Genomic DNA, 26,745 nt, shown 5'->3' with positions numbered 1-26,745 from the left:
TTTACTGGTACTTATATATTTATTATATTTAAATTCATTTTCCTTAGTTTATTTAAAGTGAACCTAAACTGAACTTAAAAAAAAAAAAGTTTTACTTACCTGGGGCCTCTACCAGCCCCCTGCAGCCACCCTGTGGCTGCGCCATCATTCAATGATCCTCTGGTCCCCCGTAGTGGCCGAGTTTCATTTTCGAGCGACTGGCCGGTCGATGGCCACTGTGCCTGTGCAGGACGCTCCTGGTGACGGGAGCATTATTGAGGAAGCGTGCGGCCAGGGCAGTGCAGGCACAGTGGCCAGCCAGTTACTCAAAAACAAAACTCAGCCACTGCAGGGGACCGGAGGATCGTTCCATGAAGGCACAGCCAAAGGTCGGCTGCAGGGGGTGGGTTGAAGCCCCAGGTAAGTAAGGGCCACTGCACACCAAAAACCGCTAGTGGATCTGCAAATGCTAGCGGTTTTTGAAGCGGTTTTTCAGAACGATTCTAGGCATGTTTGGAGTGTTTTTCTAAAAATGCCTAGCGTTTCTTGGAGCCTTTTTGTGTAGCGTTTTTTATATTTTGTTACAGTAGAGCTGTAACTGAACAGCTACTGTAACAAAAACGCTTAGAACACCGCTCTGATCTACCATTTTTCAGAGCAGTTTTCCACTTACCTATACTTAAAGGATACCCGAGGTGACATGTGACATGATGAGATAGACATGTGTATGTACAGTGTCTAGCACACAAATAATAACTATGCTGTGTTCCTTTTTTTCTTTCTCTGTCTGAAAGAGTTAGATATCAGGTATATAAGTGGCTGACTCAGTCCTGACTCAGACAGGAAGTGACTACAGTGTGAGCCTCACTGATAAGAAATTCCCCTTTTTATCTCTTTCTTGCTCTCAGAAGCCATTTTCTGCTAGGAAAGTGTTGTATAGTTGGAATTTCTTATCAGTGAGGGTCACACTGTAGTCACTTCCTGTCTGAGTCAGGACTGAGTCAGCCATTTACATACCGGATATTTAACTCTTTCAGACAGAGAAAGAAAAAAAGGAACACAGCATAGTTATTTGTGTGCTAGGCACTGTACATACACATGTCAATCTCATCATGTCACATGTCACTTCGGGGTATCCTTCAACATTGAGGCAGAATTGTCTCAGAAATCAGCAAAAATGCTGCAGGACCTGAGTTTGCATTTGGGGAAAAAACGAACCACTCTGGTGTGCATCATTCCATTGCCATACATTAGCCAAGTGGTTTTCAACCTGCAAGCATGTTATGAATGCTCAGAACCGCTCTTGGTGTGCAACAGCCCTAAAACTCTTTTTTTTAGCGTTAGTTTAGGTTCACTTTAAAGTGTAATTAAACTCTGACATAACATTTAATAAAAATGTGTTTTTCTTACTTTTTATTACCCATTCAGTTACCATGTTTGGTTTTGTGCACAAGTAATATTACCTGTTTACAAATTAAAAGGTCTCAAAGTTCAGTTTATCTTCTCTGAAAGCTGCCATTGCATTTTATCAATACATTTTAACCACTTCGCCATATCTGGATGCATATATCCGTCCAGATAGGCAGTGGTGCTGCAGCCGTGTGGTGCGCGCGATCGGGCGCGCGCCCGCGCGCGCCCCCGCTGCCTCCCGCTGCCCCCCCGATCAGTGAATGGGAATATAATTCCCATTCACCGATCCAAGTCTCCGGCAGAAATACCGACGCTTTCTCATCAGAGAGCGTGGTATTTCTGCCCCCAGGAAACAACTTCTCTTCATTTTAGTTCCTAGATGCGACATCGTTCGCATCTAGGAACTTTTTGAATGTGGCCATCTTGTGGCCAAATAGTAAACTGCACCCACATACCTGTACTGAATAAAAAATACATTATTTTACATCTAAAATTGGCTATTTACCTCCCAAACTAAAATTACCCAAATACATTTTTGTATTAAAAAAAATAATAAAAAAAATTACAATTAAAAAAAAAAAAACTACATAAATAGTTACCTAAGGGTCTGAACTTTTTAAATATACATGTCAAGAGAGTATCTTATTACATTTTTTAAAATTATAAGCTTGTAAATAGTGATCGACGCAAATTGAAAAAATGCACCTTTATTTCTAAATAAAATATCGGCGCCATAAATTGTGATAGGGACGTAATTTAAATGGTGTAATAAGCGGGACAAATGGGCACATAAAATACATGGGTTTTAATTACTGTAGCATGTATTAATTTTAAACTATAATGGCTAAAAACTGAGAAATAATGTTTTTTTTCCATTTCTATCTTAATCTTCCTGTTAAAATGTATTTACAGTAAAGTGGCTCTTAGCAAAATGTACTACCTAAAGAAAGCCTAATTAGTGGCGGAAAAAACGAGATATAGATCAATTAATTTTGATAAGTAGCGATAAAGTTATTAGCGAATGAATGGGAGGTGAACATTGCTTGGATGCATAAGATTTTCGAAGCTGTAGGCTGAAGTGGTTAATATAAATACAGCAGCTATCTAGTGATACATTTCTCATCTGTGTCTGCTTGTCAGCTCTGTGTAGTTCAGTTTCAGCTGTTGCTGACTGTAACTAATTATCTGTTGTTTACATTCCACTGTTGATAGAATGTTATCACTTATGATCACAAGCTAAAAGTTCAGATCACAAGCTTCCACTGCAGAATGAAGTGCTGTGTTAACTGTTTGAATGCTGTTCAGCTAAAAACAAAAAATGCTGGTAGTTGGTTTAAAGGGACTCCGAGCTCAAGTAAAAAAAGAAAGTTGTACTCACCCAGGGCTTTTTCCAGCCCAGTGCTGGTCGGGAGGTCCCACGACGGCGTCCTGGCTCCTCTCCTAGTCCCCGCTCCAGAATGGCTGACCGGCCGCAGCCTGGGCGACACTCTGCTGAGTGTCGGGCTGTTCCTTCCGCGTATGATGTGGCTGACGTCACACGCCGGCCGCCGTACTGCCACGCCGGCCGCCGTGATGACCCGAGGCGGCCGGCGTGTGACGTCAGCCACATCATACGCGGAAGGAACAGCCCGACACTCAGCAGAGTGTTGCCTGGGCTGAGGCCGGTCAGCCATTCCGGAGCGGGGACTAGGAGAGGAGCCAGGACGCCGTCGTGGGACCTCCCGACCAACACTGGGCTGGAAAAAGCCCCGGGTGAGTACAACTTTCTTTTTTTACTTGAGCTCGGAGTCCCTTTAAGGCTGTAAATAATCTTTTAGAGCAAAGAAGAATTGCTGAGTTTCAGATCACTTTAAAGTGTAACTGTCGGGCATAAAATAAAAATATAAATTCTTTATTTTTATCTGGTAAACAAGTAATAAGGATGCTAACCAGGCAATCGAAAAGTTAAAATCACTATTACTTTTCTTGTTGCCATTGTCTCCCTACCCCACCCCTTTCATGTCCCCCCTTTTTCCCCTTGCTTTGGCAATACCTGTATGAATCTTGGTCATACCAATAAAGCTATCTTTGATTTGATTTGATTTAATCATTCACCAGTTTACCTGACTCTTATTTGGTACACAAAATGTGTTGCAGGGCATGCTGGGTTGTCCTTTTTTGCTTTTCTACTTCTCCTCAGACTTAACTAATGCAGCCTGATTGGGTGAAGCCTCTTTCCCTCCTGTTTCCTCTCCCACACCTCTGTTCCTCTCTGATTGGTCAATATTTTTTTTTAGATAGTATGGCTGACAGCTCCTCTTTACGTTGCCTTCTATGTTGTTGATTAGGTTTCATAATTGCACTTCTATCAAATTCAATGACTAAAAATGTTCTTGAATTATGAAACTACAAACGTAAAATACTACAGTCAAGATGTTAAAAAAGTTATCAACCAATCGTATTTTACTTTCCTTTGTTTTCAAGTGAGCAGACATTGCTTTTTGATTGGGTGCGGCTTGCCTCTGGGAACTCCTCTAGTCGTAGCCGCCAACAAGTCAGTCGGTGGTTTTTACTTCTAATAAAGGAGATTCACAAAGATTGCGGCAGCAGAAGGGAAGGCTTTGAACCTGCGCTGTGATCAAGTCTATCTGAAATCTAAAAGATAAAAATATTCAAAGTGTACAGGGAATAAATGAATATTAATAGCATTGATATCATAGATTATTCATATTGTAGGTAATGAAAAAGCAATGTACTTGCCTTTATTTATAATTCCATATTGGAGAGTTCATTATCAGTGAGATTGTTCCTTATCACAATTTTTTTTTTTTGTGAGAAAGTTTGTGAACTTCGAAAACTAAAATCAACTGTTGAAATTCGTGATTTTATTAACTTCTGAGGGCATCTGGGAAACATAGCTGTGGAGAGGAAGTCTTCATAAGAAAACATAGAAGAAAAATTGACTGTCTTTAGGATGCTGTTAGATAAATACTCTTATCGGTATGGAGCCCTGGGAAACAAATAAAAGAAAAGCAAATTCCAGCCAATGTGGACAAATAAAAATGGAAGAGAAAACAGAAAGGTTGAAACGGTTGTTTTCAGTATTCATCGTTCGAGGCTACGGATGATTTTGGTGCTGTTTGTTGGGCATCAGGGATACAATTGGATTGCGAAAGTGAAAAAAATAAATTGCCCGGTCTTTGCTGCTGAAAACTCATCTTAGCTTCCCATCACAAGGCACCAAAGAGCAAAATCATGTCTAGTCTTTATTGTGCTTGAGGTAAGACAACCATTGGTCAATGTCCCACACAGTTTGGGATCCTGCCTTAACCACTTGAGGACCGTAGGCTTACACCTCCATACCCCTGCAGGGCCATACAAATCAGCACACAAATTATTCCCCCCCCCCCCTTTTCTGCCCACCAACAAAGCTTTCTGTTGGTGGGCTCTGATCACTGCTCCTCTGTTTGTTTATTTTTTTTTGTATTTATTTGTTTTTTTTTTAAATACATTTTTGCATTTTTTTAATTATTTAAACACCCCCCCCCCCGACCACCAATTCCAGCGATCGGCTCTCACAGACATTAGCCTATGAGAGCCGATCGCACTCTGAGCCTCCCTTGAGGACAGTTGGATGTCACAGCAGTTCCCAGTACAGAGTTGCATTAGATCACAGTTCTGAACATTGTAAATAGACAGTGGTTTCGACGTCTAACAGTCTCCTAGTGGTGACCACCACTGCGAGACTGATGACGGAGTAGAGCATTTAAGCGGAGATGCACGTTCGATCTCCTGCAAAACACGCCCCCAGGACTGCACGCCAATTGGCGGTCCTGGGGCTGCCACCACGTTCATGCCAATTAGCGTGATGCCGTCTTTAAGTGGTTACAGAAAACCTAAGACCTGAAGTATCAGTATATTTATACTTACCTGGGGCTCCCCCCAGCCCCATGAGTGGGCTCCCTCACCATCCTCTTCGGCCACTCCATTGTCTTGTTAATCCCCCCATTCCACTCTCTCTCTCTCTCCATTCTTTCATCATTCACTCTCCCCAGTATCTTTCTGCACTCTTTCTTTCTTTCTTTCTTTCTTTTTCTCTCTTTTGCCATCCTAGCATGTGTACAAAGGCTTTGTACCAACCTATGCAACAACTGGACCGAGCGCGGTTCTCTGCATTGCCCCACCCGCGGTCCGCTCCATCATGTGCTACTCCATTGGGCCTCCTCCCCATCCATAGCAACATAACACATTGTTAGCCTGAACTATGGCCCAAGGGATGGATTCCTAATCACTGCCGGGCAACGTTCCTTGTAATGTGTGTACCCAGCTTTACTATTCAACTTCTCTTTCACTCTCAATTCCTCTCTCTATATTTTCTATATTTCTTATTTTTTTTTTTTATTTTTTTTTTTTTGCTCACACACTCTTTCTATCTCCATTCTCTTTTTTGCTCTGTACTTTTTTTCTACCTCCACCACATCTTTCTCTCTCTCCCTCTCTCTCTCTCTTTGACTCTCCCCATCCCCCTCTCTCTTTCTCTTTCATTCACTCTTCCTCTTCAACCACTAGTAATCCCAGCAGGCTTTACTCCACATTAAAAACTAATGACCTGGAAATTGTAATCTAAGAAACAAAGCATTGCTTGATTATTTCCCCTCGTTGTGAGTGTGCAAGCCCGCTCCCCTCCATCTCGGAGGCATGGCGCTCCTGTATGGCAATGTAAGTGGCATTTGTTCCAAGGCAGATGGAATACAAATTCAAACTGTATTCTGTATAGTACTCGCGTTAGGGCATGGCCAATGTTTCAATGCACTGTGTATGAACTGTGCTCTGCTTTTAATCAGAGATGATAAAAATTCTCCGGTAAGATCTCTGGAAATGGGTATAGACTAGCAGAGGACACCCTGCAGTGCTGTATCTAGAGGAGTACAGGCATGGCTCATGGACGCAGTGGAGTAGTTAAGTAGCTGTGGGCCCCGATGCAAGTTTTACATTGGGGCCCCTCAAGCACTCTATACATAATAATTGATATGGCGCAACAAAACCTGCCAATGGCAACTAAAGTGTCAGAGGTGCAAGAAGGGGATGGGGAGCAGTTTGTTTATGATTTCCACTATTCAAAGTATCTATAGAAGTGATTATTATGAGACAGGACCAATAGAGAGCTAATACTGCAGTTGAGGGAAGGCCCCTCTGGGTTCCTCTGGCCCAAGGGCCCCGATGCGGTTGCAACCTCTGCACCCCCTATTGCTACGCTCCTGCATGGGCGCCATGCCTGCCCCCTCCTCCCTCGTGCTGCAACACCATACTGGGGGATGCCTCTTGCTACCTATACTGGGGGGGGGGAGGTATTTATACTGGGGAACAGCTCTCATTATATTTACTGGTGGGCATCTCTCACTATCTATATGGGGGGGGGGGGAGGCTACTTATACTAGGAGACATTTTTTGCTTCCTATACTGGGGAGGCTAATTATATTGGTGGACTACTTATACTGGGTACTCCTTATACTGACGGGGGCTATTTATACTGTGGAGACACCTCTTACTACCTATACTGGGAGGCCAAACCATCTATACTGGGTGGACTGGTGTGGGCCATCTATACTGGGTGGACTACCTGTGGCTGCTTATACTAGGGTACTACCTCTGGGCGCTTATAATGGGGGATTTATACGGGAAGTGGGATTTAAGTGTTTGCCATATTACCCAGATACACCCCTGTCAGCCTGATACTCTTCTCAAATTATTGCTAAATGTGATAAAATAGAGTTGTGAGTATAGTGATGAGTCCTTTTATATTCAGTTCCCATCAACTCAAGTCTTGTACTTATTTAATGTGCCATACTATTAGGTGCAGTATATAACCAACTCCCAATGGGGATGATTCACAAAGTTCAGTTCCGTTTATATTACTTTATAAACTTGAGAGATAGGCAGTTGGAGCGAACAGGAAGGTACTCATAAAATAAGGCTGCTATTATGGGCAAGCAACCAATAAGGCTTTTGGAGAATAACGCATTTTGTGAGTTCTTAAGCAGCTCACCTCCGGATGGGTCCTGCGGCATCCCTTTGACGACGTTAGTCAGCGACGCTTCTTCCTGTTGGCTGATGCGCACGACATCACACAACGCTACATGCCAGAAGTGAACAAGACTTCAAGCGATTGCGGTAATTTGTGTGTGAGTCATCTGGGATCTTAGCGATCCAATCCGCCGTGACGGTCGTTATTGTGATGCAACTATAAGCGACGTTATGTGGTCTTGCGCCTGTATCCACGTTGCGATAATGCGGAAACCACCGCTCGGCGCTCAAAAAATCGTCGGTCGGCAGGAAAATCGTTGGGAAAATTGCAACATGGGTACTTAGCTTTACATCTCACTTCATCGGGCCAGCATCAAATCTTTAGCCGAGCGTTGAGTGCCTCTGGCTTGGATGCAGCCACTGAATTGTGCCCTGATGAAGGGAGACATAAGAATTCACAAAACACACAAAATTTCCACATTTCCGATCGTAACATGGAAAAATTTTGCAGAAATCCAATTTAACGCAACTCAGTAATTTTAGCCTAATTGCAGATCTCGGAAGCATTGGACCAAGCAGATTTTTTTCTGCAAAAATTGGATCACTGCGGTGATTTTAGACCATTCACTAGATTTTCCGATTTCTGTTTTTCCGATTTCTCTGATGCAAATGATGACTAATACAATACTCTTCGAGAAATGGAAAATCGGAAATCGGAAAAACGGAAATTGGCATTGTTATTAGGGATTTCCCATCATCTATAATCTAAGATGAGGTAAGCCACCTCTTGCTTTTGCATTAGATTTTAATGTATTTTATTTTAGATTTTAACCCCTTTATCCACAAGTCAGTAGATATATGTCCTCTGTGACTTCATCTAAGCCACAAGTCAGTATATCTACTCACTTGTAGCAGAAGCAGTGCTGTGCACGATTGGGCTCGCTCCTGTGCACATTTCTGGCATTATCTGATGCAGCTCTAATGGGTGAACGGGAATATATGTTTCCTGAGCTAATGAGATTGATTTTTACCATTAAAAATACCTTTATTTTCTCATTTCAGTGGAAAATACACTCTGTAGCATTATTTCAGAATCAAATATCTTCACCATAAATTGTGATAGGAACATAATCTAAGTTTTGTGAGAAGCAGTAAGAATAGCCAAACAAAATTTGTGTTTTTTTATCTACAGTAGCACTTTATTATTTTTACACTGGAATTGTTAAAACTGAGAAATAAATGTTTTTTTTCTATTTTTTTCTTTGTTTTCCCATTAAAATTCATAGAAAACAAAATTGTTCAAGAGAATAAAATGGCATACAATGAAAGCCTAGTTTGTCTTGAAAAAAACAATATATATTTCATTTCTGTGTCATAAGTAGGGATAACGTTATTTCTGATTAAGTAAGGACATAGCTAAACTGTCAAAACTGCTCTGGTCATAAAAGTGGGAAAAAAGATCTGGATGCGAAGTGGTTAAAGCATTTTATTCTCCCTGGGTGCCTTTAGCCCCCGTTGTGTTACTTTATAAACTTGTAAACTTTAAACAAAAAGAAACTCCTGTAAAACTAGGAAAATGAACATGATACTTTTTTGTTGCACAAAAAAACCCCTCTACTCTAAAATCTGTTATTCTTTTCCGCCTTTGTTTCTTTGGCTAACATCCTCCTTTAAAGAGTGGTTATCGCCATCCTACTGTTTCAATTACGCTTCCAAATAAGCTTCACCTTACAGATTCACTGTTTTAATTTTGAATTCAGCAAGCTGTTCTTCCGCGTCGGCCCCAACAAGCCTTGTCGCAGGTCTTTTTTATTTTTCTCCTTTCATATTTATTTGCTATCCATTATCCTTTCTTTGGCTGACAGCGTTCCAATGAGTGCGAGGAGCCAAGAGAGGACTTTGCCAAATGTTTGTACATGCCAATTGTATTTAGGCTTACTCCTAATAAAGAAAAATGTTTCAGTTGAGAAGCTTTATAAAAAAGCTCGCCGTGTTTCAGATTGTTTTCTGTTCTTCTCTAGAAGATTAGAGACAGGACTAGCTGCCGGCTGTAGGCGAGTCGCTTGAAGTACACTCGTGTTCTGCAAAAGCGACTTTCTTTTCTCTGAGCGGCCAAGCCTGAGTAGGCTGGAAGAGAAGGAAGGCGGAACTAGACTCCCGCATCGCTGAAGTCCTGTCGTAAATGTGAATTGGTTTATTTATTTATCATGTTGGATGCTTTTGTGGAGCACACAGCCCTGCTGTACTTCACGGCCGCCACTGTGCGCTATTGCTGTGGACCAAGGAATCGGCAAACTCTTTTTCTGTTGTCCAGGTCTGGTATTAAAGGGCACCTGCAGTGAAAATAAACTGATAAAAGAAAAAAAAATGCTCTCTATAGTGCTAAAAAGGGGGGTAAAGAGGCGCCCAAGGTGAATAAAATACATTAAAAGCAACTAAAATATAAATAAATGAGGTGGCTTACCTCAATGATGACCCGTATAGGAATGGATATTTATAAGTAAAAAAAGCACAGGCAACGCATTTCGTGGGAACCTGCCCACTTCCTCAGGCCAAATAAAGTGCCACTAAATGCCGGTAGCCGGATTCAAGGCGCCTCTATAGTGATGATCCTAAGCAGGCCTTTCCTGGAATCTCAAAATTGTATTTCTATTTTAAGGGCCCTTTTCCACTAACTACGATCTACTTTAAAAAATGGATAACAGCCGCTAAGTAAATTAAAATTTAAACCTAGATTGTTAACCTTAAAGTTTACCAGAGATGAATCGTTAGATTTGATACTTACGCGGGGCTTTCCTCCCACCCCGTAAACACGTGCGAGTCCCTCGCTGTCCTCCCCCGCGATCAGCCTCAGTAACTTGTTCAGTCACGTCCAGCCTGGGTCTTCTGCGCATGCGCAGTAGACCCGGACTGACGTCACTGAGCAAATTACCTGGGCTGATCATGGCTAAACAGCAGACCGCGAGAGGACGGCGAGAGAATTCACACATGTTTATGGGGTGGGAGGAAGCCCCGGTTATGTATCAAGTAGCAAGCATTGCATTTCTGATCATGCACGCTGCCTTTTCTACCTGGCGCAATTGCGGCGTGCAGTTGTTGAGAATGAAATGTGATCACGCCTAGAATCGTACAGGCTGACAATTGCATTTGGGTGAAAATCTAAGCGCTAGAGGAAATTAGTATTTCGATTAAATTGCAGTGCTAGTTTCCACTAGCGGGCTTTGATTTTTGCTTAAAGGGAAGATCCGCGGTCCTGCATAAAAAAATAAAAATACATATCCACATACCTGGGGCTTCCTCCAGCCCGTGGCAGGCAGGACGTGCCCTCGGCGCCGCTCCGGAAGCTCCCGGTCTTCTCCGGTGGCGCGCCCGACCTAGCCAGGCCGGCTGCCAGGTCAGGCTCTTCTGCGCTCCAAAGTGCACCTCATGCAGGGGCGCTGACGTTATCGGATGTCCTCCGGGCTGTACTGTGTATGCGCAGTAGTTCTGCGCCTGCGCAGTACTGCCCGGAGGACGTCCGATGATGTCAGCGCGCCCGCATGAGGCGCACTTTGGAGCGCAGAAGAGCCCAACCTGGCAGCCGGCCTGGCTAGGTCAGGTGCGCCACCGGAGAAGACCGGGAGCCTCCGGAGTGGCGCCGAGCGCACGCCCTGCCTGCCAAGGGCTGGAGGAAGCCCCAGGTAAGTGGATTTTTATTTTTATTTTTTTATGCAGGACCGTGAACCTTCCAGAAAAAAAAAACTCCACTTACCTGGGGCTTACTCCAGCCCCTGGCAGTCGTTCTGTGCCCTCGCCGCAGCTCCTCTCACTCTCGGTGCCCTGCGCTGAAGAAGCCAACCTCGCCAGGTCAGCTTCCGGGTCGGCTTCATGTGTGCTCCACGGCGCGAGTCACGTGGTGTACGTGACGTCATCGGGCGCAAGCGCAGTAGAGACCTGGTGACGTCGCATACACCTCGTGACCCCCCCGTCAATGTGGGACTCTGCAGAGCTGGTTTATGTGTATGGATCGGATTTCAGAAGCTGCTGCAGGGGTGAGTCATTTTCTCAGCTTCTCATTGTCAGGATCTCTCCTGTAGCATGTTCTGTCGCTTGCAGTTGAGCTGCAACTGGGCAGTTTTTGCTTGTCTGCTTGCATTCGGTTGTGCATTCGCAGTGAGTCTTATTGTCATTTGCAATCACTCTGCAGTTCAGAGCAGTTCAGGATGCTGTCAGGATTCCTCCTATGGTTTGCTGCAGTTGAGCTGTAGCCAGATAGCCCTGGATTTCCTACATGCATGTTGTTGCATAGCACTGCATGCATTTATTATGAGGCCTGGAACCCACTGAAATCCGCAAATGCAAAACGCAACTGCTAGCGTTTTGCCTGAGCAGTTTGCAAGCGGATTCATGCGAGTTTTCGGTCGTGTTTTGCAACAGTGTATTTTTTTCCTCAGCGGTTGTGTAGCGTTTTGCGTTTCGCGTTTTTATCCTGATTGGTCCTGTGAATTATTTTTAATTTTGTTACAGTGTGCTGAACCGCAAAACGCTAGCAAAACCGCTCAGTTTAGGTTTTGCTGAGCGTTTCTGCTAGCGTTTCAATACTTTACATTGAAGCGCTAACTTGATGCTGCAGGTCCTGCGTTTGCGTTTCTGGGAAACGCAAACGTTCCTGTGGAAGTTGCCCCATCCATTAACATCAGCTGAGCATGCTGCCAAAATGCTCAAAAAAACGCTTTTGTGGGTTCCAGCCCTGATAGTCTTCCAGCTAGCAAATGGTAATCAAGCCAGCTCAGGATTAAGTGATTACCATTCAGCTGTGTGGAAATTTGCATACCTGCATTCATTGGCTGATGGCGGCATAAAAGTCTGCCTCCCATTTCAGACTTTGCCCGACATAGTGGTCAGTACGCCGGTCTGCTGGGCACTTTGTTACTCTGTATAGATATGTTATTGTAGTTCTATGCAACCTTATTACTTGTGCTTTAGCTAGTTTCTTGATAAATATATATGCAGACTTGCGAATATATATTTATCCATTAGTTGAGCCATTTGTTATTTTTCTGTTTTATTGTTTATTGCGTTGTTTCCTTGCCTGATGGACGTTCGCTGCATCCGCGGTGGGTCAGTGAAGTCCACTATCCTGATAGCTTGGATTCTGCCATCACCACGTTAGTGACTGGTAGTATTCCTGCTACTCTAGTTTCTGGGAACATAACTATAGGCTGCGGTTTCTATTAGTTACGTTCTTTCCTGTAGTCTTGCCTGTGCGGATGCTTGCTAGTGACTGGTTGTTAACCCGCTTGCTCTGCTACTGTGAGCTGTGGTTGCTACTAGTTACGCTCCAATCTATAGTCCTCCTGTCTTGTACCTGTCTGAATGCTTGCTATCGCTAGGGCAGCGCTTAGTCTTGCAAACATTGTCTGTCTTTCTGTTATCTGTCTTGTTACTTAGCCAGAGGCTCAGACGGCATCCGCCCTGGGCAACCATCAGTCAGTCAAGTCAGGCTGTCTGTTCGTTCTTTGTCTGGTTACTCATACCATAGGCAGCGTAACATCGTACTGCGCTGCCATTGTGTCTTATTTGTAGCGATATCAGAAGCCCAGAGCTGCAGTTGCTCTGGGCAACCTCTATAGCCTCTTCCATTATTCAGCCTCTAGCCTTGTTGCTCTGGGTGGTCAAAGTATAACCCCCAGGCATCACACTCAGCATGAGTAACATTGGCCAATCAGAGAGAAACAGAGGTGTGGGAGGGGAAGCCAGGAGGGAAAGATGCTTCAGCCAATCAGACTGCATTAGTTATGTCTGAGGTGAAAAGGGGAGGAAAGTAAAGGGAAAAAAAAACACCATGCCCTGCAACTTCCTTTGCACAGCAGATGTCTTGAATAGAAGCCAGGAAACCTGGGGTATGATGTTCTGTGGAGAAGAAAAGTAAGAGTGATTTTTAACTTTTGGATTGCCTGACTGATTTTTTGTTTTATTCCTGACAGTTACTCTTAAAGAGAGACTCTGTAACAAAAAAAACATCCCCTGGGGGTACTCACCTAGGGAGGGGGAAGCCTCAGGGTCCCAATGAGGCTTCCCCCTCCCCTGTAGCTGCAGGCAGTCCAGCGCTGGCTCCCCTGAAGTCTCCGGCAGTCCAGGCTCGACAAGCCTGACAAGGCTTGATATATTTCCTTCCCTGGCTCCAGCGGGGGCGCTGTTGCAGCTCTCAGCACGGAGATAGGCGAAAATAGCCGATCTCTGTTGGGACCGCTCTACTGCGCAGGAGACTTGTGCCTGCGTAATAGAGCGAACTGACAGCGATCGGCTATTTCCACCTATCTCCAAGTGAAGAGCCGATACTGCGCCTGCGCTGGAGCCAGGAAGGTAAATATTTACGTCCCCGCTGTTCAGAAAGGCACAGCGAGACCACCGTGGGACACAGGAGGACAGGGAAGTCTCGATAGGATCCGGAGGCTTCCCCCACCCGAGGTGAGTACCCCCCGCCCCCAGGGGGCACATTTTAAAGTTACAGGTTTAAAAGCTTTGTACAAACCCCTAGGGTGTGCAGGGGGACTGGGGCAATGGCAATACATGATTGAGGTTCCTATATCTTTGTACTGTTTAGCAGTGTTGCTTACACATTTTTGCCAAAGTCTTTTTCGTATTGAAAATGCTATTTCGATTTGATTTGAAACACAATTCACAAAAATGGAGAAGCACCCATGCAAGAAGACCTCTGTGTGCCTTAGCTCATGGTCACAGTACCTAGTGACCCAGTAACAAAAATTCCACAAAGCTGGCACCACCGAATGAAGTAAAAAAGCTCTATATTCAAACGTCATTAACATGGCCGTTTCTACGGCCGTGCGGCCTGTGCGGGCGCCCTGAGCGCTGCTGGGAGGGGGGCGCTGTGATGGAGGGGGAGCCGCGGGGAGGGCAGCCCGACCTCTCCCTCCCTCTCCCCGGGCCGCCCTCCATGCGATCCCCCCTCGGAGTGCAGAGTAATGCAGCAGGGAAGCGCTATGCAAACCTACTCACCTCGCTGGCTCCAAGCGCTGCTCTCTCGCCGCCAGTCTCCTCTCTGCCTACACGCTGATACACACACACGCTGCTTCCGGCTAAACAGGTAGCAGGCAGCGTGTGTGTGTGTATCAGCGTGTAGGCAGAGAGGAGACTGGCGGCGTGAGAGCAGCGCTTGGAGCCAGCGAGGTGAGTAGTTTTGCATAGCGCTTCCCTGCTGCATTACTCTGCACTCCGAGGGGGGATCGCACAGAGGGCGGCCCGGGGAGAGGCAGGGAGGGAGAGGTCGGGCTGCCCTCCTCGCGGCTGCTCCTCTCAACTCCATCATGGGGGGCACCTACCTAAACCAATACTGGGGCAGCTACCTATCTAACCTATCCTGGGGGGCACCTACCTATCTAACCTATCCTGGGGGGCACCTACCTAATCTAACCTATACTGGGGGGCACCTACCTAATCTAACCTATACTGGGGGCACCTACCTATCTAACCTAAACTGGGTGGCAGCTACCTATCTAACCTATACTGGGGTCACCTACCTAATCTAACCTATACTGGGGGGCACCTACCTAATCTAACCTATACTGGGGGGCACCTACCTAATCTAACCTATACTGGGGGGCACCTACCTAATCTAACCTATACTGGGGGGCAGCTACCTATCTAACCTATACTGGGGGGCACCTACCTATCTAACCTGGGGGGCAGCTACCTAATCTAACCTATACTGAGGGGGCAGCTACCTAATCTAACCTATACTGAGGGGGCAGCTACCTAATCTAACCTATACTGGGGGGCACCTACCTATCTAACCTATACTGGTGGGCACCTACCTATCTAACCTATACTGGGGGGCAGCTACCTATCTAACCTATACTGGGGGGGCAGCTACCTATCTTACCTATAGTGGGAGCATTAACTTATCTAACCTGTATTGGGGGCGCCTACCTACCTAGCTAGTCAATACAGGTGACAACTATACTGGCTACCTATGCCAGGCTACCTATACTGGGGGGACCTATAGCTGGCTACCTATACTGAGGTACCTATTCTGGAGGAATCTATACTGAGTGCAACTAGACCTGGCTAACCTACACTGCCGGCACCCATACCTTGCTTCGGGGGGGGAAGGGGCACCATTTTTACACCCTCGCCCTAGGTGCATTTCAGGCCTAGAAACTGCACTGGTCATTAAAATGACATTTAGTCAGTAATCAAAAATGTAGCAATGGCGACAGCCCGCTGTTTCGAACTTGACGTCCTTTGTCAAGCCATACTGCAGAACGTCAGGTTCGAAACAGCGGGCTGTCGCAATTGCTACATTTTTGATTACTGACTGAATGTCATTTTAATGACGTTTGAATAAAGAGCTTTTTTACTTCATTCGGTGGTGCCAGCTTTGTGGAATTTTTGATTTGATTTGAAAAAAATATTCTTAAAAATACATTGGGCTTTATTCACTAACCGGCGCCGGAGTGAAAAGCCACTTAGTGCCCAAAAAGTAGCTTTGCGGGCACTAATAGCAGCTCAAAGATACTTCGCACACAGCCCCGCGCAGTGCCGTGCGCCAGTAATAGTGCAGGGTGCGATGATAACGCACCGTTGCACCCGCTGCCCTGTAAACGTCGCACTTGGTGCGCCGAAAATGGTGCATCGGGTGCTGCTGAAGTGGCACATTGATGTGTTTGTTTGAGGGTGCGTTTCCACTAGTGCGGTGGGAAATCGCAGCGGATTCTCCGCGGACGAATTCGCATGCAGGAGCGAAATCGCATGCGGTTGTATGCGAATTTTACCGCGAATTCGCATACGATTTCACATGGATGACGCTGTGTGCGAATTTAACCATGTCAGTGCCTGTGTGCTTTTTCATTGATTCCATGCGAAATCGTATGCGAATTCGCATGAAAATTCGCATGAAAAAACACCATGCGAATTCCCTATTAAATACATTGTATGCGAATCGCATGCGTGTGTGCGGTGTCCGAATTCGGATGGCTCTGCTGAGCAGATTTTTCCTGCACAAGAAAACGCTCCGTTTTCCTGACAAGTGGACACAGGCTCATTCACTTTTATTGGTTATGCGAATTTGCATGCGGGGAACGCATGCGAATTCGCGTTAGTGGAAACGCACCCTCAGTGTGACGTCTACAGGGCAGCGGGTGCGATGTTACCGTCGCACCGTCCACGATTACTGGCGCACCGCGCTGCGCGCACACTGTGCGGGGCTGTATGCGACATGTGGGCGCAAACCACCTAACTTTGTGGTTTGCGCCCACTAGCACTTAAAGTGGACCCAAACTAAAAATACAAGATTTCAGAAATAAAATCTATTTTCTAAATTATAATAAATAGCAGCCTTTTTTTAGCTGCATGATGACAAATATAAAATATTTTACATTTATTGGAGGGACCCCTCCCTTCCATTCATTTTGCTGGGACAAAAACCGGCAGACTGGTGGAGTAGATGATGTCTAGCAAAGGAGGAATTGCTAATGGCTGCCCCCAGTATAACCCTAGTTATGAAAAGAGAAAAGGGTGAAAAGCATGCACTGAAATGCTTATAGGCTTGAAGGAGTGTTTATTTATCTTTGTATGTGTCAGAGTGGTGCAACTAAATATTTTGATTCAAAAAAATGTTTGGTTTAGGTCCGCTTTAAGGCCCACTAACCGGCTTAGCGCCGGTTAGTGAATCAGGCTAATTGTATTTTCGCAAAACGGTCAAAGGAAACACATTTTTCATTTTGAACATTTGCAAAAACTCCAAAATCAAAAATTTTACAGTGACAATGTGCAAAAAGCACGAACATTGTTCATTTAAGCGCAAAAAATTCGTGACAAATCATAAAAAAATTACAAAAGGATTTTCGATGGCATTTTCGATTCTCAAAAGTTGAATTTTACATTATTTGCGCAAAAATTAATGCAAAAAGAAAATCAACATTTTCACTCATCAGTACAGAGCTAGCAGCTGTGGAGATCTGATCGACACTAGACATTGTTTCTGCTGAAATTGCATTTTGCCTTGAACCCCAACCCCGTATGCAAGTTGTCTTTCTCTTCAGCAGGTAGTCATGTGTCACATAACAATAGACCCTGCAAGGGATGCAGCCACAGGAGGGCCCCATAGGGGGATACGTTTCTGTTCCGTGTCCTGAGAGACTGACAACTAAGGGCACGGAGAGAAAAACGTTCTGCTCTCTGCACAATTGTTCTAATGACTGCATCTGCTCAGCCTCTGACAACGAACCATAGAAATTTTTGTAGACAAAGATTTGTAGACAGTCCCTATTTAGTGCTCAGCAGGCTCTCGTGTACAGCGCTGTTCTGCCCTCAAGCCCTCCACCCCTCCCTAAGGGCTGTGTACTGTAGTGATGCTTGAGAAGTCTGCTGAGCCAGTTCTACTCCATCAGAGGTGGACAGAGTGAGTGTAATAAGCTTAGGCTGGAAGCACTCGTCTGTCGGTTTTCTGCACACCAGGGGCTCGATTCACAAAACGCGTGATAACTGCTATCACAGCAGTTATCACGCGATCCTACGCTCGCAGTGCTTTTTACGTGAACAGCGTTAGTTCACGTGATAAGCGAAGGTTTCCGCGCAATCACGTGAAATGCGCACGTGAACTGCGCACGTGAATGCGTGAAAACCTTCGCTTTTCACGTGAACTAACGCTGTTCACATGAAAAGCACTGCGAGCAGCAGATAGTGTGATAACTGCTGTGATAGCAGTTATCACACGTTTGTGAGTAGAGCCCCATGTGTTTTGCAGGGGGCCCCAGTGATTTCTAGTTACGCCCCCTGGACACCACACCAGCAAGCTCTAGAAGGTACAAAACTAATTGGATGGTGGAGCAGAGTGTTCTGTACACGCAGATAGGCATCCAGCATAACAAGTTAGAACTCTTTACTGAAGAAAATGTGCAGAGATTAAATCGTACACCATCATCAGGAAATGCAACTAACAAAGAGGAACACAGAGTGAATACAGGAAATCACAATACCATAGAGATCATTGCAGCACTTTACATTTTACAGTGACACCTTGCGGTAGCTTTACTATACTGCAGTTTAGGTTATTCTTTTGATGCTGCTAACGTTGGAACAGTTTGGATTGGTATTGTAGATGATGTCTAATAAAGGGTATTTTTTGTTAGCAGATCTGTTCATCAGATTCCTCCAGCCTTCCTTGGCCTTGCTTGAGTAGATATCCTTTGTGTTCAGTAATTACCAGTCCCTGACATTTGCTTTTTGTTCCTAAACACTGTTGTTTTAGTTAATTTAAAAATACCATTCCAGTCTAGAACTTGCTCTAGAATACTAACGTCTGGAATCTGATTGGTCACTTTTGGCAATGCAGACATGCCCTCCCACCCTTATCCCCCCCCCCCCCCCCCCAACCCTTAAAGTCTGGTTTACATTTACATTTCTCCCAAAAGCAACATTCTCCGATTAGTTTGGTTTGGCTTCTATGAAAGCCTCAGAAACAACTTTTTATTTTAATTCTCCATACTAGTTTAATCCTCCTCGTATTTTAATCTGCTTTGATAATTCTGCACTGAAAATTGAGCAGTGAAGCAAAACAGCCCCGAATCAGGGGAAAATAAAACGCGTTGTATTGTTTTCTTATTTCGGGAATGACGGCCAAAGATGATCACCTTTATGTTCAGCTATTTTGGAGGAGGTTTTGGATGCTTTCCCAGAGTTTGGGGGCAGTGCTTTAAACATATTATTAACCTCACAGCATTCTTGCGGAGGAAACGGTGCCAGAATTTCAGAGATGTCCAATCCTAGGATTAACAGTCCGACCTGCAACGAGGCAGAGAGGGGAATATTTGGGAAGGTTGTTGCAAAGAGAAAACTGAGACATCGCTTAGCAACCATGCTATATGACATTTATCTGGTTCAGAGGAACAGCCAAATTTCATATGCCTTAAAGCAAATCTCCAAAAGTGAACAAAAAAAGGAACTCCCGCAGGTTGTACACTCTAGCCATAAAAAATGATTTAGTAGCCGCCAAGGCCGGATTTTTCCTCTGGCAGATCCTACAGCTATTAAGCTATGTACCCATGTTGCGCATTTCCAGACGATTTTCCCGACGGCCGATGATTTTTTGAACGCTGAGCTGTCTTTTCTGCGATATCGCGAGTGGGTACGGTCACATGACCATGCAGACGTCGCTTAGTGTCGCGATGCAATAATGATTATCACAGCGGATCGAATCGCAGAGATCCCAGACGACTCCCGTGCAAAGTATCGCAATCGTTTGAAGTCTCTTTCGCTCCTGACCTGTAGCGTCGTGTGACATCATACATACCTGCCAAGCAGGAAGAAGTGTAGCTTGATGACTGTCGTCAGGACCCGTCACAGGACCCGTCGAGCGATGAGTACGGGGCTTTAGAAACCAGGAAAAGAAAATTGGTGCTTGGTTCCCATTAAGGAGAAGGGTAGAAATAAGACAAAAAAATAATTTTACAAAAAGACCAGGGCCGGATTTGTGGGCAGGCCCCTAGGCCTGTGACTAGGGCGGAGCCAAGGAAGGGGCAGGTTAATAAACAGGCAGCAGTGTTAACAATGGCCATCCATGCCATTCCCCACAATGATGAAGACCATGTCATTTTTGAGAAATCAGTTTTAAAAATGCAAAGGAAAAATGGTTTCTAAAAATTAAAGTTTTAAACCCGTTCTGCAAAAATCTTTTTTTGTCTTTATTTTGTCTTGTCTTGTTTCCAGTATTCCCCTGAACATACCTATCAATTTGGTGATGATAGCATGTATGGCAGCTTTGCTTTTACCATGTTTCCCCGAATTTAAGACATCCCCTTAAATTAAGCCCTAGCATATATTTCGAGTATACTCGAAATATAAGACACCCTCCTAAAATAAGCCCTAGTGGCAATCACTTGCTCTCCCTCCCTCCCTCCCGCCTGCTTTACCTCCGTGCAGCTGGCTCCTGTCCCCCTCCTTAACCAGGTCGGATCCCCCCGCGGTGTATGCCAGGCATAATTCAAACCGCTGATCAGCGGTGACGTCAGCTCATGCAGCCCAGTAACAGCGCTGCCGTATACAGGAAGTGATCTGTGTTTACTTCCTGTACAGCGCAGCGCTGTTACTGGAGTGCATGAGCTGACGTCACCGCTGATCAGCGGTTTGAATTATGCCTGGCATACACCGCGGGGGGATTTGACCTGGTTAAGGAGGGGGTCAGGAGCCAGCTGCACGGAGGTAAAGCAGGCGGGAGGGAGGAAGGAATCTGCCTATATACACAGGGGGGGTGATCTGCCTATATACACATGGGGGATCTGCAGGGGAGATCTGCCTATATACACAGGGGGGGTGATCTGCCTATATACACACATGGCCGGATTTGTAATCTTTGCCGCCCTCGGCCACTGATACCAGCCGCCCCCTTCAGTATAGGTAGAAAGATGATCCCTCCCCCCTTCCCTCTAGTATAGGTAGCCTGATACAACACCCCCCCAGTATATGTAGCCAGATGACTCCTCCCCCCTTTCCCTCCAGTATAGGTAGCCAGATGACTCCTCCCCCTTTCCCTCCAGTATAGGTAGCCAGATGACACCTCTCCCCTTTCCCTCCAGTATATGTAGCCAGATGAGCCCTCCCCCTTCCCTCTAGCATTTGTTACTCCTCCCCCCTTTCCCTCCAATATAAGTAGCCAGATGACTCCTGTCCCCTTTCCCTCCAGTATAGGTAGCCAGATGACCCCTTCCACTTCCCTGTAGTGTATATAGCCAGATGACTCCCTTAATCCCTCCTCCCCCCCCCCTTCCTTTCAGTATGGGTAGCCAGCTTGCCTTCACACCGCAGCAGCCATCAGAGTCACTCATTTCTCCGCTCGTCTCCAGTGCAGAAGCTTCCTCTTCCTTTCTGTCTCCAATGCAGCCCAAATCCACAATGCAAACGTGCACAGAGAGCAAGGTGGCTGCTGCACAGGCGGCTAGCAGCAGAGTACGCTCTCCTAATCTCCATGCATTGCAGCATTTGCAAGCTGGTAAATGCTGCACCAGTTTAGCCTGCAGCTTTGGTGCCCTTGCTCCTGTGGTGCCCTAGGCCATGGCCTAGGAGGCCTTGGCCTAAATCCGGCCCTGTATACACATGGGGGATCTACAGGGGGAATCTGCCTATATACACTGGGGGAATCTGCCTATATACACAGGGGGAACCTGCCTATATATTCAGAGGGAATCTGGCTATATACAGGGAAATTCTGGCTAAATACTAAAGGGGATTTGGCTACCCCCACAAAATATAAGACCTCCCTGAAAATAAGCCCTAGCACACATTTTGGAAGAGAAATTAATATAAGACAGTGTCTTATTTTCGGGGAAAGACGGTAACTACTAAATTTGGTACAAAATGACGCAAAAATTACACAAAATTCCAGTTTCTGATTACATTTACAAATTATATTAATTGCGATTTTTCCCGGATTTTCACATTACAATTTTGCATCGCAATTGCAAATTACGATAGGATATTACAATGTAGCAAAATTTGTGCTTATCACTAATGGACAGTCATAAAATTATACACTTAGGCTGTGATCCATAACAAGACCTCATTAATCGATGCTAATTTAATTTCAGCGACTGGTCATCAGTAACTCTTCAGTCTTCAGCCCTTCTTGTAAGATCCAGCTTGTATGAGGCTTAAGTTTATTGGTCTTTTAATTTCTCCCCACAGAACTTTTGTAACAGGAGTCATCCTTCATTAAAGGTTCTTAGAGAGCCATAGAAACCCGTCACCATGGCATAGACTGCCACCAGTGCTATGCGGTGCGCGCCAGCGCCGGAGCAGCCTGATGAAGTAGGAATAAATGGCTGGAGCCCGTAGTGTTTTTTGTACACCATGGAAGCAGAAAATGTTAATTGAAGGCCCATGTTAAATGGAGCGCTTCCCGTGCCTCTCAGCGCGAGTGGCTGGGAAAGACTTGGCAGCAAGAAGTTATCACAACAGTTCTTTAGCGACGAGAGAGGCTCTCTGTGCCTGGGATTACCACTCCAGCCCTGACGGGGAGAGCATTATTAGATCTGCTAATGAGTCACTTGTCAAATTCTCATCAGCTAACAGCGGACTACACACCTGCGTAGGGCACAAAAAGACACGCCATTCCAAACGAGAACATTGGCTGGCTCTCGGCTGCAACCTCCAGCTTCTGTCTACTCGTGACTACAGAAGACATGATGGGTCTAAAGGGCTCTTTGTAGAGAGGTTATATAAGGTATAGTTGTATTCTGCATTTAAAAGGGAAAAAAAAAGATGAACAGAATTCGACATGATTTATTCTATTTTAAAGGAAGCCTGAAATGAGGGGGAAAAAGTTAGATACTTATCTAAGTAGTCGAAAAGGATTTACATCACAGATTTTCTGACACTCTAGTCTTCACCCTTATCAAACCCACAAACCCCTTGCCGAACCGCACCGCAAGTGTGCTGGTTGGCCCAGCTGTCACTAGGGATGCTCATTCGGATTCCGCGGAAATGCAATTTCCGCATTTCCGATCGGAAATTGCATTTTCGCATCGGAATGCAGAAATTGGTAATGTAAGTGCGGTAGGAACATGTATAACAGGAAGTCGCGTCAGAGACTAGAGAGAGGAACGCACGCTGGAGCGTATTGAAGGTATGTATCTGTTTGCTGCCCGCCGCTGCCCGAACTCAAATTGAAGCTGGAGGGGAGCGCAGAGGGGAGAGCACCGAGGTGAGAGAGGGGGGGGGGGGGACTTTCCCCCTCCCTGCCAAAACGGCCCTGAGCGGGCCCCGGGGGGGGCACTCATAAATTCTGCAGGGCATAACTGGGCCCAGTGGGGCCCAGTTACGCCCCTGGCGGGGACAGAGGGGGAGGTAATGCATAGCTGGTGGGTGGTGGCGGCAGCGACAGCTCCACAGATTGTGATCTGTTTTATGCTGATATCGAGGCAGCCATACGATCCCTCTCTGATCATGATTTGATCAGAGAGGGATCTATCTGTTGGTCGACATGATGTTGTTTCACAGGACAAAACCTGCTTCTTCAGAGGCAACCAGTAACCGGTGGTTACTGGTTGCCTCTGAAGAAGCAGGTTTTGTCCTGTGAAACGACGTTAGGCATTTTCACTTTGTATGTCATGCGGTTTGGGGATGCATTAAAGGTTTACTAAGCATACTGCTGCTGCTGGTGCCTGGATACTTTGTGTTCTAATGTGTATGGATTACGATTCTGATTGTCTGGAGGCACAGCTGGAGTGACCTGTTACCCCCTACCTGTCTACAGTCTGGAGCATCTTGTGCCAATCTACAATACTCTTTCTTTGTGATTTTTCTGTAAAGTGCTGCAGAAGATGTTAGTGCTATATAAATATACTAGCTGGATGCCCGGCGTTGCCCGGGTATGTATTTGGCCGGTGTTGGCTCCGCCCACTTTTCCTAACCCTAACACACATATACTCAATTACTTAATGAAATAAAATAAATCTGATTGGATGTGGCTCCACCCCTTTTCTGAATTTGAACCCCAATCACCCAATGGCCAACTGTACCAGGTACAGGTGATTAACAGTGCAAGAGGCTTGTGCCATTAACAGTGCAAGAATGGCAGAAATTAAATATTCCCTTTGAAAATCAATAGGTGGATTTTGATTGGCTTTTGTAGGCTCCACCCACTTTTCTGAATATTAATCCCAGTGACCCAGTGAACAATTGTGCAAAGTTTAAGAACCCTACCATTAATACTGTAAGAATGGCTGCAGTTTACATTTTCTCAGTGAAATGTGCATTTGTCTCCGCCTACTGATGACCTGTTATGTATTTGGCAGGTGTTGGCTATAATTAATCAATTACTCAATGACTACGTTTGTGAGCTTTGTGGTCTTTGTCATCAGTAACCTGCATTAAAATGAAACAAATCATATTGGCTGTGTGTGGCTCCACCCCGTTTTATAAATGTAAACCCCAATCACTCAATGATGAACTGTACCAGGTTTGAGGCTTGTGCCATTAACAGTGAAAGAATGGCAGCAATGAAATATTTCCCTGAAAAATCAATAGTTAATTTTTGATTGGCTTTTGTAGGCTCCACCTACTTTTCTGGATATTAATCCTAGTCACCCAGTAACCAATTGTGCAAAGTTTGAGAACCCTACCATTAAAAGTGTAAGAATGTGCCCACTTTTCTAACCCTAACGCACAATTAATCAATTACCAAGTTTGTGAGCTTTGCGGTGTTTGGCATCAATAATTTGCATTGGAATTAAACAAATCTAATTGGCTGTTTGTGGCTCTACCCCCCTTTCTGAAATTGAACCCCCATCACCCAATGATCAACTGTACCAGGTTTGAGGCTTGTGCCATTAACAGTGCAAGAATGGCAGCAATGTAAATATTCCCCTTGAAAATCAATAGGTTAATTTTGATTGGCTTTTATAGACTCCACCCACTTTTTTGAATATTAATCCCAGTCACCCAATGACCAACTGTGCAAAGTTTGAGAACCCTACAATTAACAGTGTAAGAATGGCTGCAGTTTACATTTTTGAGTGAAATTTGTATTTGTCTCCGCCCCCTTTTTGGTTATGGGAATAAAAAGTATCCACTTATCCCCCCTCCCACAATGGCTGCACGTGCGCGCACACATGCACGGCTGTGCTCCTTCACGCACACACGCCTGCATGCGCACTAGACTAAACGCACAGACACAGGAATACACAGGAGGATGGAGGGACACAGGGGTTTTATGATATAGGATGGTAGGACATTGCGCCGTGACTATAGTAGGGATTACAGTGTGAGCTTCTCTGAGGACAGTCGGTGACATGACTACAGCACCGGATTTGTACTTTTTACCGCCCAAGGCCACTGTCACCAGCCGCCCCCGTTCAGTATAGGTAGCGAGAATACCCCTCCCCCCTTCCTTCTAGTATAGATAGTCTGATGACTCCCTTAATCCCTCTTTTTCCCACCTCCCTTCAGTATAGGTAGCCAGCTCACCTCCACACCGCAGCAGCCATCAGTGTCTCTCATTTCTCCGCTCATCTCCAGTGCAGAAGCTTCCTCTTCCTTTCCAACTACAATGCTGCCCAAGTCCATAGCCGCTGGCCACAATGCAAAAGTGCACAGAGAGCAAGGTGGTTGACCTCCATGCATTGCAGCATTTGCAAGCTTACAAATGCTGCACCAGTTTAGCCTGCTGCTTTGGTGCCCTTGCTCCTGTGGTGCCCTAGGCCATGGCCTATGCGGCCTCGGCCTAAATCTGGCCCTGCATGACTATGTACTCTGTAAAGTGCTGCAGAAGATGTCAGTGCTATATAGTGTTTTATAAATATATAATAATTATATGGTTTGACAATAGACTATGACTATGGTAAGATTAGATTGTGAGCTCCTCTGAGGACAGTCAGTGATATGACTATGTACTCTGTACAGTGCTGCAAAAGATGTCACTGCTGTATAGTGTTATATAAATACATAATAATAATATGGTTGGACATTAGACTCTATGGCCTCGATTCACCAAGCGGTGATAACTCAGTTATCACGCCTAAAGTACTTTAGGCGTGATGACCTCTTCACCACTGAGTTATCACCGCTTTTGCCTGCACTTCGCGCGAAGTTATCGCGCGCAAAGTTTTGCGCGCGCACCCGCACAGGCGCGCGCGCAAAGTCCCATAGGGTTTAATGGGCGCATCGCGCTTCGCGCGCACGCGCGCGTGGGCGCGCGCAAAACTTTGCGCGCGGAAACTTCGCGCGAAGCCCTTCTTATCATGCCTAAAGTGAGTTTAGGCGTGAAGAGGGCCTTTTCACCACGGTGCTAACACTTTGCACCGCTTGGTGAATCGAGCCCTATGGGCCTGATTCACAAAGCGGTGCTAACAGTTAGCACCCTGGTGAAAAGCCCTTTATCATGCCTAAACTCAGTTTTGGCATGATAAGTTTAGGTGTGATAAGTTTAGGTGTGATAAGTTTAGGCATGATAAGTTTAGGTGTGATAAGTTTAGGCATGCTAAGTTTAAGCGCCAACTGCGTTAGCACCGCAGTGCACAGCTGATCAAAAGTTTTACGCTAGCAAAGACTGGTGCACTTTGTATAAAGTTTAATGGCGCTGCTTTGTGTGCGGGACTTTGCAAGCGATCTAAACTTATCTAAACTTAGCATGCCTAAACTTATCACACCTAAACTTATCACACCTAAACTTATCACGCCTAAACTGGCTTTTCACCAGCATGGTGCAATGGTTATCATGCCTAAAGTCTTTTAGGCATGCTAACTGGGTTAGCACCGCTTTGTGAATCGAGCCCTATGGGCTCGATTCACAAAGCGGTGCTAACTCAGTTAGAGACTTTAGGCGTGATAACCATTGCACCACGCTGGTGAAAAGCCAGT

The sequence above is a fragment of the Hyperolius riggenbachi genome, chromosome 6 (assembly GCF_040937935.1).
Source record: "Hyperolius riggenbachi isolate aHypRig1 chromosome 6, aHypRig1.pri, whole genome shotgun sequence".
NCBI classification, from domain to species: domain Eukaryota; kingdom Metazoa; phylum Chordata; class Amphibia; order Anura; family Hyperoliidae; genus Hyperolius; species Hyperolius riggenbachi.
This window is presented reverse-complemented; position numbering follows the sequence as displayed.